The sequence below is a fragment of the Lepidothrix coronata genome, unplaced genomic scaffold (assembly GCF_001604755.1).
Source record: "Lepidothrix coronata isolate B3197 unplaced genomic scaffold, Lepidothrix_coronata-1.0 Scaffold225, whole genome shotgun sequence".
In the NCBI taxonomy this organism is placed as follows: domain Eukaryota; kingdom Metazoa; phylum Chordata; class Aves; order Passeriformes; family Pipridae; genus Lepidothrix; species Lepidothrix coronata.
In genome coordinates this window covers 842,594-855,865 of record NW_016690405.1, presented here as the reverse complement: position 1 = coordinate 855,865, position 13,272 = coordinate 842,594, and positions in this window count along the sequence as shown.

Here is a 13,272-nt window from a genome sequence, read left to right as displayed (position 1 = left end):
CTGAAGAGTGGTGGGATCTCCATCAAGAATGTACTGGACAAAACATTTTTGAACATGCTTCAAGCAGGGGCTTGGACAAGGATGACCTCCAGAAAGTCAGTCCAGTATAAGTTATTCTATGATCTAGTGGAGGGCAAGTATACGGTGTTTAACCTCCTGATACTCCATGTTTAGACTGATTTCAGAGAGATCACACATTTACTTTAGCTGAAGAATTAGTAAGAACCAACCATGCCAAAAATAAAACCTAAAATCCCTTTTTTTCTGCTTAAAGAGTAGCTATATTTTTTTTCCTTCCCTTTACACAAATACAAATAACCACCTGGAAAGAGAAGGCATAAACAGCAATTTATGTATTCACATAGTATTCACTGGAGGAGCAGAAAGAGGGGGTTAAACCCCTCACACTGAGCAAGGATAACACAATAAAATCAGTGAGTTCCAAGAGCTGTTCTAACATTGCACCCGTCAGAGGGCAGCAGAACCTGCAGAACAGGCTGCTTCGTTACTTTTAATTTCACATTCAGGAAGAGCCAGAAAAGAAAAGAAACACTTTAGAAAAAGAAACACTTTAGAAACACTTCTGGTAAAAGTTAGCTTGATGCCTAATTTTAATAACCTTGAAGTGGTCTAATATAATTCTGAGCACAGCAATTTTCAACAAAGCGATGTAACTCAAATTACCTGTTGGTGAGAACAGCTATTCTGCATATATTGTGGTAGAAGAAAACCAGACTGTTTAGGAAATTAATGTTTAGTAGCATGCAATTTTGGATGAATGTTTTCAAATAAGAAACAGAAAAATGTATTGCAATTTGCTACAGGGATATAGAGCTTTGTAGCAATATTTTATTCAAATAACACCTCTTGGAAAACAAAAGGGTTATTCCCTAATTTACAGCAATGTAGGGATTTCCCACACTAATGCATTTTCAGAGATTGTATCCACAGTAATAAATGAATGGCATTCAGAAACAATGAAAAGCTAGAATTAACAGGGGATACAGAGAAGATAGTCAGCATAATGATCTCTCTAAATGTCTACTGTGTCATACAGAAGGACTGAAATTAATGGCAATAGTTTTTATCTGTAGATGACACCTTGAATTATATTGGGAGTAGCAAGTGAGTATAAATAAAGGATGCATTTTTCTCTCTCCTTATCAGTTATTAACAGTATTTTGAAGTGCTTCATGTAATTGTTGGAAAGTAAATAAATCCAGGAAGGTTACACTGAAATAAACAATAAAAGTATTTATCTGAGTAAAATGTTGTTACTATGCCAAAGGAGGACCCTTGCAGAAAGGGGTTTTAAAGGGATGGAAACAGGAGCAGAACCCACTTTCCATACCTCTGTGGATTCTCTGTGGATTACACAGACATTTGGACACCTAGTTTACCCATTTATCGGAAATTCATGCAAAGTCTCACTCAAATCTTATCTGCTTTCCCATTCAAAGAATTTTCAGTGTATAATATAATACATACAGGCTGAGTCCTGGTAATGGCACAGAAGACTGTTCAGGCAGCTCAAAAACATGGAAACCAGTCAGCTGAAATCATTCAAGCAGCCTGCTCTTCACTTCTTCCCCCAAGCAAAACCACAAATCAGAGCTCAAGGAGAAAAAAGCAAGAGATCCTTCCTCTGAGACAAAAAAGATCTGTTTGCAGAGGGTTTCCAATCCATACGGCTTCAGGAGTATGCAGCTCACTCATGGCTTAGCTGACCTTGTTTCTTTTGAGTATCACATCCATCACCGTAAAGCCTGGCATGCTCTTTGTGTTGGATCAGGCAGGTGAATTCACCTTTCCATCAAAGGCACATCGCAGTGATCTCTCAAACTAAGAAAAATGCAGAATATTTTGACAAGGGGCAAGGTTTTGGTGAAAAAACCACTAAGGCATGCCAACTGTAGAGTTTCTGAACTGCACTTTTTCTTTGGATTTTTTTAAAAATATGTATTGAGAATGTGTAATACTTGGGGTTGAGGCAGAAGTGCATCTAAACCCAATTTAGCAGAAACTGGATTTCCACAAGAAATGCTATTAATTCTTACAGAAGCTGTCCAGATTCTGTGAATTTAGAGGGAGGGAGATTTCTGCGTGTGGGGATTTTGCTTCTGGTGAAAGGCAGGAGCTGTCAGTTAGCTCTTCCATCTGACTGATTATATCAGTGAGAACTAGGTGACAAGTGACCTTGTTAATCATAAAAGTAAGATCCACTTCAAAGACAGCTGCCAATAAACAGTTAATTCAGTTTGGCTGATGCCTTTTTGCCTCACACAGTGGTACATCACACTGCTTTGAATATTTATTGCCTTCATTTTCAGCCCTGAGTAAATGAATACACCAGTTTTCACTCTCTGTAATTCATGTAATTACCTTTGTCATTTGCATAAGATTTAAGCAGATAAAAGGTTTGAAGAGAGGATAAGTTTTTTTTTTTTCCTTAAAGTTTTAACAAAAAAAGTCAACCTATGATTTTAGTAAAAGAAAACAACAAACATCTTTTGTCACACTTGTGGGAAGCTGCTACAGTGCTTTTCACTGGACACTGCAAGCAGAACTAGCAAGTCTTCAGTGCTGTCATGAGTGGCAGAAAGAGGAGCTTGTGGAATTATTATTCCCCTGAAGTCACAGAACACAAATTAGTTCAAAGCTGATTATGCTTAAGTTTTTTTCTCAAGAGGGTCTGAAAGATAAATAGAAAGCAGGCCTTGGGAGGCAGCATTTGCTCCACAAATGACAAGACACGTGTGGTAGATATTGGTAAAGCATCTGTTTTACAAATATCTTCTTACGCTGGACTAGTGCCTTTTGCATCCAGTGATGATTTTGCATGCTTCTAGGGCCATCTAAAATCAGATTTGTAACATTTCACCTATTACTACTGCAAAAACTCGAATAGCTATAGTAGGTAGCCTCCAGTGTAAATACTGTTATAAATGAATAACAGTGATTAGATTAGCATAAACAATTCTCTCATGGAAGAATATTGCTAACTCAGCACAGCTAAACTTAAGAATTTTCTGTAGTGGAAAAAGCATCGAGGGGTGAAAGGAGGTACCTGAGGCAGTGGTACCTTCAATCCTTCTGCAGTCCCCCTCAGGGACTATTTTACTGCCAATCCTCACTCAGTGTCTGTCTTCCCTCAGTTTACTGTGAAACCTGTTGAGTTCACTGACCCAGGTACTCTTGGCAAAGAATTCGATATGCAATTTGCTTTATCTAGATCTTAGTCATAATAAAGCTGGTTGTGGAATGCTAAACATCTGTGCTACCCTTCTCTCAGCATCTTTCATCAGAACCTTCTGATCAGTCGGTCGCTGGACACATGCAACGTAAGGCAAAAAACAGTGGGGAAGGGGGTGAATCAGAGAACTAAAGGAAAGAGGTGAGAATGAAGAAGGGGAACAACTGTGAGTTTGTGAATTTGTTAACTTCGCTGCCTAGACCTTAAAACTTAATACTGAATGTATTTTAAATCCAATACCTAACAAATGTATTCCTATTACTGCCTTGTCATGTTCCCTTATTTTCTCACAGGTCCCAAAGCTTTGCTCCTGAAGAAACTTGCCTCTCACTTTTAAATAACTTTGTAAATCACTAACTACTTCACAGATCAAAAGTTGGTAGGGGTTCGAAAATGTGTACCAAGGCCTTTAATTTCTTCATGGTTAAATGAACAGTAATTCATTCAGAGGCTAAAAATGCAACATCAAAGGAGTCATCACTTCAGTGGAAGGGTGTTTAGTCATGCAACAGATACACAAATACAAAGACTATGACAGTTTTTTCTCTTAGGTTCTCAGGAAAAGCATTTTAAAAGTGAATACTGCTTATGACAGGGAAGGGAGCAGGTTATTTTTTTTTCCTGTAATATCAATTCTCTGCTTTCAACACAGGCAAATATTGCTGTTGATCCTGTAGTTCTGAGTTCACTAGAAAAGGTAATAACAGGGAATTAACCCATAAGACTCACAGGCACAGATTTTCTGGCTTTTTATTAATTCTCCAACTGAAAATTTTTCTGGAGTTGTTGTTCTATGAAATTGCGTTGTCTCCCTCTAGTGACTGATTCTGTCTCTCAGCTCAGGTTTAGCACGGCATTTTCAGAGACAGGACATCTTTTACACTTTGTGTTACAGTCTGTTACCACCCCATCAATGCCCAAGCACTTGTATTGTGGCTGTTTGGTTTGCAGTATTGCTACCGCAGCTGTTAGCGGGGCCAAATCAGCTGTAACTTCAAAAATTCCACCTCAGCAAAATCCAGCACTGTGGTACGCTAGCAAACCTTGAGGGAGGGAGTGCAGGTGCCACATGGAGCAGGTGCTCTGCAGTCTCTGGATTTCTTTTAGGGTTAGGGTTAATATTTGATATAAAGGACCACACGCTGCCGTCCAGCAGACACCAGATTCTGTAGTTCAGAACATGGAAACCCAAAATGTTTTCATTGTGATCTTTAATTGCAAAGCGAGTGTTTGACATCTGCTTCTCACACAAGAGCCATAAATTAACGCTGGCATTTCAGCAGGTAACACTTGCTCTTTTTACTCCAATGATTTTAACTCTTCACCCTCTGGGTCTCACGCCCAGCTTCTTGGTATCTTACTGCATTAATATTGGTGCTTGTGCTCCCATATCTATCAGAAATTTTATTAATTGTCGATGAGAACCAACTGGAATCTGAATGTATAGGCCATTATTATGTCTGTATTGATAGAATTCCACTTTCTGGATTTCAGTCTTGCCTGACTTATGGCCATAATGCCCTTGCAAATCAGCCATCTGAATTGGATCGAATTAGGTCGTTTTCTGGGTGTGGTCTCTCTGACCACCCTGAGCTTTTGTAGAGGATCGGGCTTTATGCACAGGGGGATTTGAAAGAGATAAAGAATCATTTTCCTCTAGTTCATTATCACAGGGGTCACCCCTTATATTTCCATCCTGTTCTTCAGGGGATGCAATTAATTTTCTAATCCGTAGAACGCCGAGTGGATTAGCAGCCTGCTTAAGCATCATCTCCACCTTTTCATCCGATTTTTGGTTTTTTTCTACTTTTCTTCCTGTAACTGTTTCTGCAGCTGCTTCAATAACAGTAATAATTCAGCTACTGTCCTCCCTTTTGTTTCCTCTCTCAGATCTTCTTTCTCTCTACTATGCATTTTCCTACCTAAATTCTCCAGTAATTGTCTTTCTGTGCACTCTGCTGAAGCAAGTAGAGTCCTAAGAGGACAACCTTCTCCTTGCTGCCTCCAGGCTCCTTCATCTCCCTTCACTCCAACTCATCCCCCGGCCCCTGCATCTCCTGCCCCAGCTGTCCCAGCCAACGTCTCCCTGACATCCAGCCCCACTAAGCCCCTTCTCTCCCACCCACTCCTCAAGGCCATGGCTTGGAGTACCACCCAAATCATGACTGTGGATAAAACATACGATGGAAATTGAGTTAGAATCAATTTAGAATGAATTAGAGACCAAAGATGTTAAAGGGTACAGGAGACCATCCCATTGGCTTACCGAGTTGCTGAACAGACTCCCTTTCTTTTTAAACTCCTGACAGAGCTTAGCTGAAGCGAGGTCCAATCTTAGTCACAGACCAGGACAATGGTGTGTGTCTAATGGAATTAACTACATGGATCCCATTGGTATTGATTTAGCATGCTATCAGCCACTTACCGAGGATCCATTGCCCAAGCAGCCTACTCTTCACTTCTTTCCTTGAACAAAACCACAAATAGACACTGACATGAAATTAGTGTGCCAGTTGCTCTCAAAATCCCACAAAGACAGAATAATGTCATGGTGTTACGCTGGTTTACATGGATGTAACTGGATGAACGCGAGAAATTGTGGATGAAAGCAAGGAAATGAAAGAGGTGCAGTCCCTCAGGTGGGCTCCTGTGCTAAAAGGACAACTCTGAAGGTGCTCCAGCCCTGCAGCGGCAGTCAGGGTGGAAAAGAAGACACAGAGCTGTAACCTCACTGGCATTTCTCCATTTTTAACGTGTGCTCAGCGCTCCAAACCTACCTAGCTCTGAAGAGCAGAAGGAATGTGCAGTGTTGATGAGCTGACCTTTTTGAGTTCAGGTGTGTACAAAAACAAATTAGAAAATCAAAAGGCGGCAGGAAGCACTGGGTTATTGGTTGTGTATTGTTGTGATCTCCACTGATTACTTCAGTGTATTGGAAGAGGAGAAAAGTAAATGTCAGATATTGAAAAAGAATATCCTCGCCTTATCTTTAGAAAGTTCATTTTAGTGAAAGGAGTCATGAACTGAAAGGCATTAGAATTCATGGATAGTTCAGTAGTCTGAGGTTTCATTGAGCAAATCCCCCTCCCAGGGGCAGCACTAAGCCAGCAGTGACTGTCAGCACTAGCTGTGTGCTGCAGGCATGAAAACAAGAGTTTGGATGACTGCCTTAGCTGCTTTCATAGCTTTTGTACTACTTTTTAAGAAGCATATGATTCTTGAATTACTAAATAGAAAGACATTAAGCAAAAAAAGAATTTGGCATGTGTTATCTGATACTGTCTTCATTTTACCTTTTTTTTATTTCTTTTTTGTTCGATTTGGCTGTCTTGCACATGGTCTCTTCTGAAAACTGTATTAGAAGACAATTTTAACTTCCTTTGTTAAACTGGTGCTATTTATTTTGCAATACATGTCAGTACAATGCAGTATCACATACATCACCATCTTCTGCCACCTGGGTGCTTCCGACTAGAATGTGTTGAAAATGGTGGCATGCAGTGACATTTTTCAGACACTTTTAATAAAGGTGTGTAAATCATTTGTATATCTTTTTTTTCAGAACAAGACTAAGGAAAAAACCTAACACAGGAAAGCATTTTTACTTCGAGGTCCAGATTTGTGCATGTTAACAGTAGTTATATTTCTAGCATGTATCCAGTTCTGAATATTTGGGGACAGAGTAGTATTTTTGGAGCAGTTCCACTCATTTGTGGAAATTCAGTTCTGAAAATTGTCTCACAAAATTAACAGAGATTAAGGCTGAGGCCAGTTGCCACATAGACTCTTTTTGAACTGTAGGATGAGTGTGTTTGGCCATGCCTCCCCCCATGTGATGGGTGGAGGCCCAAACAGGGTGCACTGTTGCTTTCTCCTTGGCCACACATCCATGTGTTCATTTCTCAGGTTCCCCAGTTCAGGTATATCAACTGTGAGTGTCAATAAATAATAATAACTTGCTCTTACACAGCAGTTTCATGTGGAAAGCACTTTGCCAAAAGGCAGTATTGCCCCAGTTTCACAGGTAAAAAGCCAGTGAGGGCAGAGACAGGCCAGTGAGAGTACGGTCTGGATTTCCTGAGCAAGGCAAGAGATTCACTCCCCAGTCCTAATGTGCTGTCTGTGTTTTTCTATGAAAAGGTGCTGGCAATACCTTTTGTGCTACACAGGGTCTGATGTGCACTGCTGAAAATCTTCACATCTGCTCACCTCTAATTTAAGCAATCTCTTGACAGAAGCCAGAATGCGAAGCTCTGAAAAGCTTTGTGAGTCACTGGTGCTATCTGGCTGCCTTGTCCTGCTGAACCACATCAGTATGCTGGATTATCTTCTGGAGCAAGAATTCTTCCCTTTATGAGGAATCATACAAGTAGTTTCAAGAGGTCTTTCCCTTTTCTCTGACACCTTGAGGCTAAGTTTGTGGGTCTGTAGCACAGTTTCCCACGAATTGAAGTGGAATACAAGGCAAGACCTGAAGCATTTATACAGTCTGTATGTTCCCCAACTCTCTCCCGTGTTTAGTTTTCCTGTCAGGTTTACTTGGTGCTTCTGACTCTTTGTGAAAAATAGTTTCTCTCCAATAAGAGAAAATCTGGTAGTTGCAGCACCAGACTGAGACTCGGGAGTTCTCAGCTATGTGGTGGCAATTGCCATTGGACACACTGGATGATTGTGAATGTGCTACATCTGAGAGACTGAAAACCTGAAGGAATTTATGTAAACCTGAAAGAGTTAATGCCTCAAACACTGAGCAGAAGAGAAAGGGAATGTTGCTATACCAATGAGACAAAGCAAGGTTAGAAGAGAGGGTCTTGTGGAGGAGGCAGGATAGCACTTTTTTAGGGCTAGCTTCCTTATCTTGGCTAACTATCTCTAAAAACAAGTTTGAGACAGCACTGCACTTGCATTTCTGATGGGGGGGAAGGGGTGGAATTTGAACCACGACACACCCTAGCCCCACTCTGAAAAGTTCAAGAATAACAAAATGCACACATGTAGGACTATTCTATAAATAGCACTGCTGAGAGGGGCTCTGTGCCATCTTTGCATCCACCATCCAGAAGAACTGGACCAGACACAGCACTGGAACCCTGAGCAGTGACCCAGATTCTTTTCTCTACCTCTATTTTCCCATCTTTCCTTCTTCCTTTCTTCCTCTTTTTAAAAATTTAAATTGCTGCTGCCACAGGCTGTTCAGCCTGTCTATCACAAGGTTAAAAGTTTAATTCACTGCTGCCACGGGCTGTTCAGAAATGTTTAAATTGTTTCCGCCACAGGCCGTTCAACCTACCATAAAGTTTAAATTGTTGCTGCCATAAATAAAACTTTCTAATTAATCTTTTGGTGCTGTTTCACCTTAATTTAGCCCAAGAGTATCCCAAACATAGGCTACCACAGAGTAGGCAGTCCAGGATTTCCCTCTTGGGACCTGACATTTTGGGGCTATCCAGGTGGCCCAGGACCTCCGTCTCAGGGCCCAACAGTATGTCACCTCCCTGTGCTGCCACTTCTCCTTTTGTGGAAAAAGGGGATGATGATCCTGACCTTAGTTAGGAAAGTATTTCAATTTGGCAATGTTAAATGCTATAAAAGAATGAGACACTATCAATTTAAGCAAGAAAGCATTTTACCTTGTCGTACCAAGGTCTTAAGCTTCTCTGTCCTAATTTGCAGCTGGCAACCTTAATGGCTAACCAAGGCTCTTTGACACTCATAATTAATAAGAGGAAGATTTGGGGGTCTGCTGAGGCAGGTTGTCACTTCTGACACAGAGAGACTTAATTCTGCATAGGCAAACCTCTGTCTTTACTAGCACAGGAATATTTCTTGCATTTAGCAGAAATTAAAATCCTTAAATTTTTATCTCTAATAATCAACCTATCAGAATAATAGTGGCTTTTCCCTCCTAAGAGCACCTCTCTACTGATGATTAATACTTCATCTTCCTAGTATCCATCTGTTCAGCTAGAATGGAGTTATGAAGTTGATTTCCAGCTTCAGAATACCAACCTCAAAAGTGCACAGGACACTTTTCAGCTCTCATCCATCTGCAGAGAATCCAGGTTGCCCTGTTTGCCAGTACGTGGGCAAGGAAACTGGTGATGGTTCTAGAGAGTAAATCATATGAGGAGTGGCTGAGGGAGCTGGGGTTGTTTAGCCTGGAGAAAAAGAGGTTCGAGGGAAACTTTAGTGTTCTTTACAACTACCTGAAAGGAGGTAAAGGGGAAGTTGGCTTCTTCTCCCAGGCAACTAGTGATGAGACAAGAGGAAATGGCCTCAAGCTGTGCCGGGGGAGGTTCTGGTTGGAGATTAGGAGGAATCTTTTCACTGAAAGCGTTGTCAGGCACGGGAAGGAACAACTGAACATGTCACTTAGTGCTATGGTTTGGTTGACATGCTGGTGTTCAAAGGCTGGATGTGATGATCTTGGAGATGTTTTCCAACCTTAATGATTCCACATCTGATTTAGAAAAGTGCTTGTCCAGAATCCACTTGAGGGGGTATCTTGCCAAAACTGGGACAAATATCCTATTGGCAGAGATCAGTGGGATTTCAGAGGTAGACATGATGGGGATGGCAGTAAGTAAAGTTGCTCAGCATTTTCAAGTGCTCTTCATTCAAGTGTCCCCTCTCTGTTAGGCATTTTATCCTTGTCTTTTCCCTGACTTTCTGCCAATCTGGGTCCTCATAACTTGTGTTTCCAATGGGTGACCTTTGCTTTCACCTGAATCCCTGAGTGGCAGCAGAGGCATCAAAGGCACCACATGGCAGCTGGAGGGAGTACGAGCGCTGGACCATTTCTCGTGCCTCTCTGACTTTGGGTGGCCAGAGGAAGCAATCAAGCTGTAAACTGGCTTAGCCTTGTCACTTAGTGGGAAAACGTGGTCAGTTCCTCGCTGAGGATGGTGAGTAGGTAAGCACAAAGCTGTGAGATGCTGAAGTTCATTTAGAACCATAGAATCACAGAACAGTTTGGACTGGAAGGGATTTTAAAGATCATCTTTTTCCAACCCCTCTGCCATGGACAAGAACACCTGCCACTGGATCAGGTTGCTCGAAGCCTCATCCAACCTGGCCTTGAACACCTCCATGGATGAGGCATCCACAACTTCTCTGGGCACTGTAAGACTGTTCCACTGTCTTACCACCCTCACAGTGAAGAATTTCTTCTAAACATCTATGAAATTCTTAGGTACTCTTTTGAAAATTCACTGTTAACCCTCTAGCAAGTCTTACTAACTATGAACAAACCCTGCTTTTTTGATGCTCATGGGAATTAGGACACTTGAGTGGGTAGATTTTCCTGACGGTGGTCAGGACACACTGCTGACACCAGCATGATCCCCCTCCCTCTGTTATACTGCATTTTTTTCACTACCAACACTTTCCTATAATTCCCTGAAACAGCTGGAGTACTTTGACTTAAACTCAACAAGGACAACTCAAAGCAAACCTCAAGTCTGGAAAGTTTTGGTGCAAATGCTAAAGCTTACTAAATGCATCTGAAAACAAGACAATTAAGTCTGGCAACATTAGCTAGAGGAAGGACTACCAGGCACAGTGATGACCTTGGGTTTCAGTACCCAATTCATACTTTAAAAAACAGCAGTTGCAATGAACTTGTAGTAATTAGCCTATTCATTACACCACCAGTGGAAACAGCTGGGGCAGAATGAAATGGGAAAGACCAAGGAGAGTGTTAAGCCTGAGAGCTCAGTACTATTTATCACTTTTGGATCCCTGCTTGGTGATCTTTTCACAGAGACAAGTTTCCTTTGAAAAAATGTATTAAAAATGGAGGAGAAATGGGGTTGGCCATTTTGCATCAGGGAGTGTGGTCCTGGATAAGTAACTTAAACCAAATGCAGATAAGTGATTAGAAAGACCTCTGACCAAAACAGTTGTTATTCTGTGAGCACAAGGAGAATAAATTAAGCTTCCTCAGGCAGCCACAGTAAATACAAGTTATGCATAGATTAACGTGCTAATGATTTATGTACCTGCCCTTTACCTGTGACTCCTTTTCTCTGGGATTAACTCTAATTTTCAAGGACTCAGCACATACAAACAGACTTTCTTCATTACTGATTTTACATTTTTTTCTCTTTCTCTCATACCAACCTCTTTCCTCACATTTAAAAAGGCAATATTCAGTCTGTCACTATTCAAAATTTTAAAACTCAATGCTTTTCAATGCACAATGTTTGAAGTACAAGCACCAGAACAGGGATATTTTCACTTTCTCTCTGTAATAGATAGCATTTATTTCTAATTCTAAAAATGTCTGTGTAGATCTTAATGTCATCAGACTCTTGTGCTCAAAAAACCTGTTTCCATCTCCTTTAGGCTAGATTCAGTAAGTAAAGGGTGGTTAGGACCATGCCCTGAAGATCCAGTGTCAGAGGAACCCTTCTGCCTGTGCACATTGGCCTCCCCAAACTCCTTGCTCCTGGTCAGGCATCTATGAACAGCTGGACAGAGCTGGTGCCATGGGTTTTGCCAGTGGGCTGAGATAAGGTTGCACCTCAATGTCAGCCTGTACTCACAATAGTATAGTAAAGCACCAGGGGATATTTTGCTTTCCATCACTTAGATTTCCTTTACTGGAGACCCTCCTTTGGCATTTTGCATGGCCAGGACAACAAGGCCTGGGACAAATAGAAGTATTTGCTTTCTAGGCAGAGAGATAAAAAATTATTTCAAAAATAATTTCAACACATTATTAGCATTTTGATTTGGTACCTCCTTTTCGCTGCTTCCAGGGTAGTAGTACCCAAAACATCTGAAATAGGCACAGAATCATGGCAGCGTGATGCAGCAAGGCATGTGGATGCTACGTGGTTCTTGACTAGCACTGAGATGAGAGCATCATCTAAGTACTCAGAAAGAGTACATAAAAGTTTTATTGGCACTAATTTGAGATGACCTGAGTGCTGTATTTCTCCTGGCATGTCATACCATGAAAGCTCAAATAAAAGCTTTATATCCTGCTATCCCCTCAAGACTCGGTTACGTATTTTCAGTTAAAGATGAGGAACCAAGTGTCAGTAGAATAGACAGAGCAAAGGTCACATTGTCAGGTATTACTAAGATGCTGATTTTTTCTGTCCTTTTGTCTATATTCCTTCTCTGCTTTAACCTGTACAATGTTTACCCTACAGAGATTTTTTCTATAATAAGTATCAGTGAGACTGGGCTTCACACCTATGACACGAAATTCCTCTGCTGCACTACGGGTTATATTAGATTTGTTCTTACTGTTTTAAGCAGCAATAGTGTAGTAAAAAGTATATGTTTGAGTAAGCATAGCTTTGCATAGGATGTGCCAAAAGGCAAGTTCATAAAGCTTACTTCCACAAGGAAATATTTTGGGGAATGCAGATTCAGAAGGGAGCACTGTCACTGCTGCAAACTATTCCAGGGGCTGCTAACATGTAATGGGAATGGGGTTTGCATTATACTGCAAACACCTAAGCATTGCAGGGCACAAAATATTTGCCAGTACTTCCTATTTGGGAGCAAAATATAACCAAAGCAGGTGTAATGTGTCCAGAAAAAGAACAGGTCCCTTGCTAGGTCCCTGACGTAGCAAGGCATGTGTTAAATGACACAGAAAACCCACAGAGGTGTGGCAGCTTCTCCTGCAATAAAGAAAGAAAAAAACCTCATCATATAAAAGTTTTTTCCGTTTTTTGTTTGTTTGTTTGTTTTTGTTTTAGTTTTAATTAAAATCTCTTTAGTTTTACCTACATCTAAACATTTTGGGGCATTTGATCTAATCTCTCAGTAAAGTTTTGGACACAGTTAGTGGGTGCTCCTGCTACTGTTATAACCACCAGGGGACACCTCAGAGCTGGCATAAACCAGCAGAGCTGCATGGAGAGCTGCAAAGCAACACTGCCTTCAGGCTTCCTTAATTTCAGTGAGTGCTTTAAAGTGTCCTTTCTTTTATTTATGGCAACTTTGATAAATAGGGATTCAACAACGGGAATTGCTTCTTGTGCCCTAAATTGATTAAT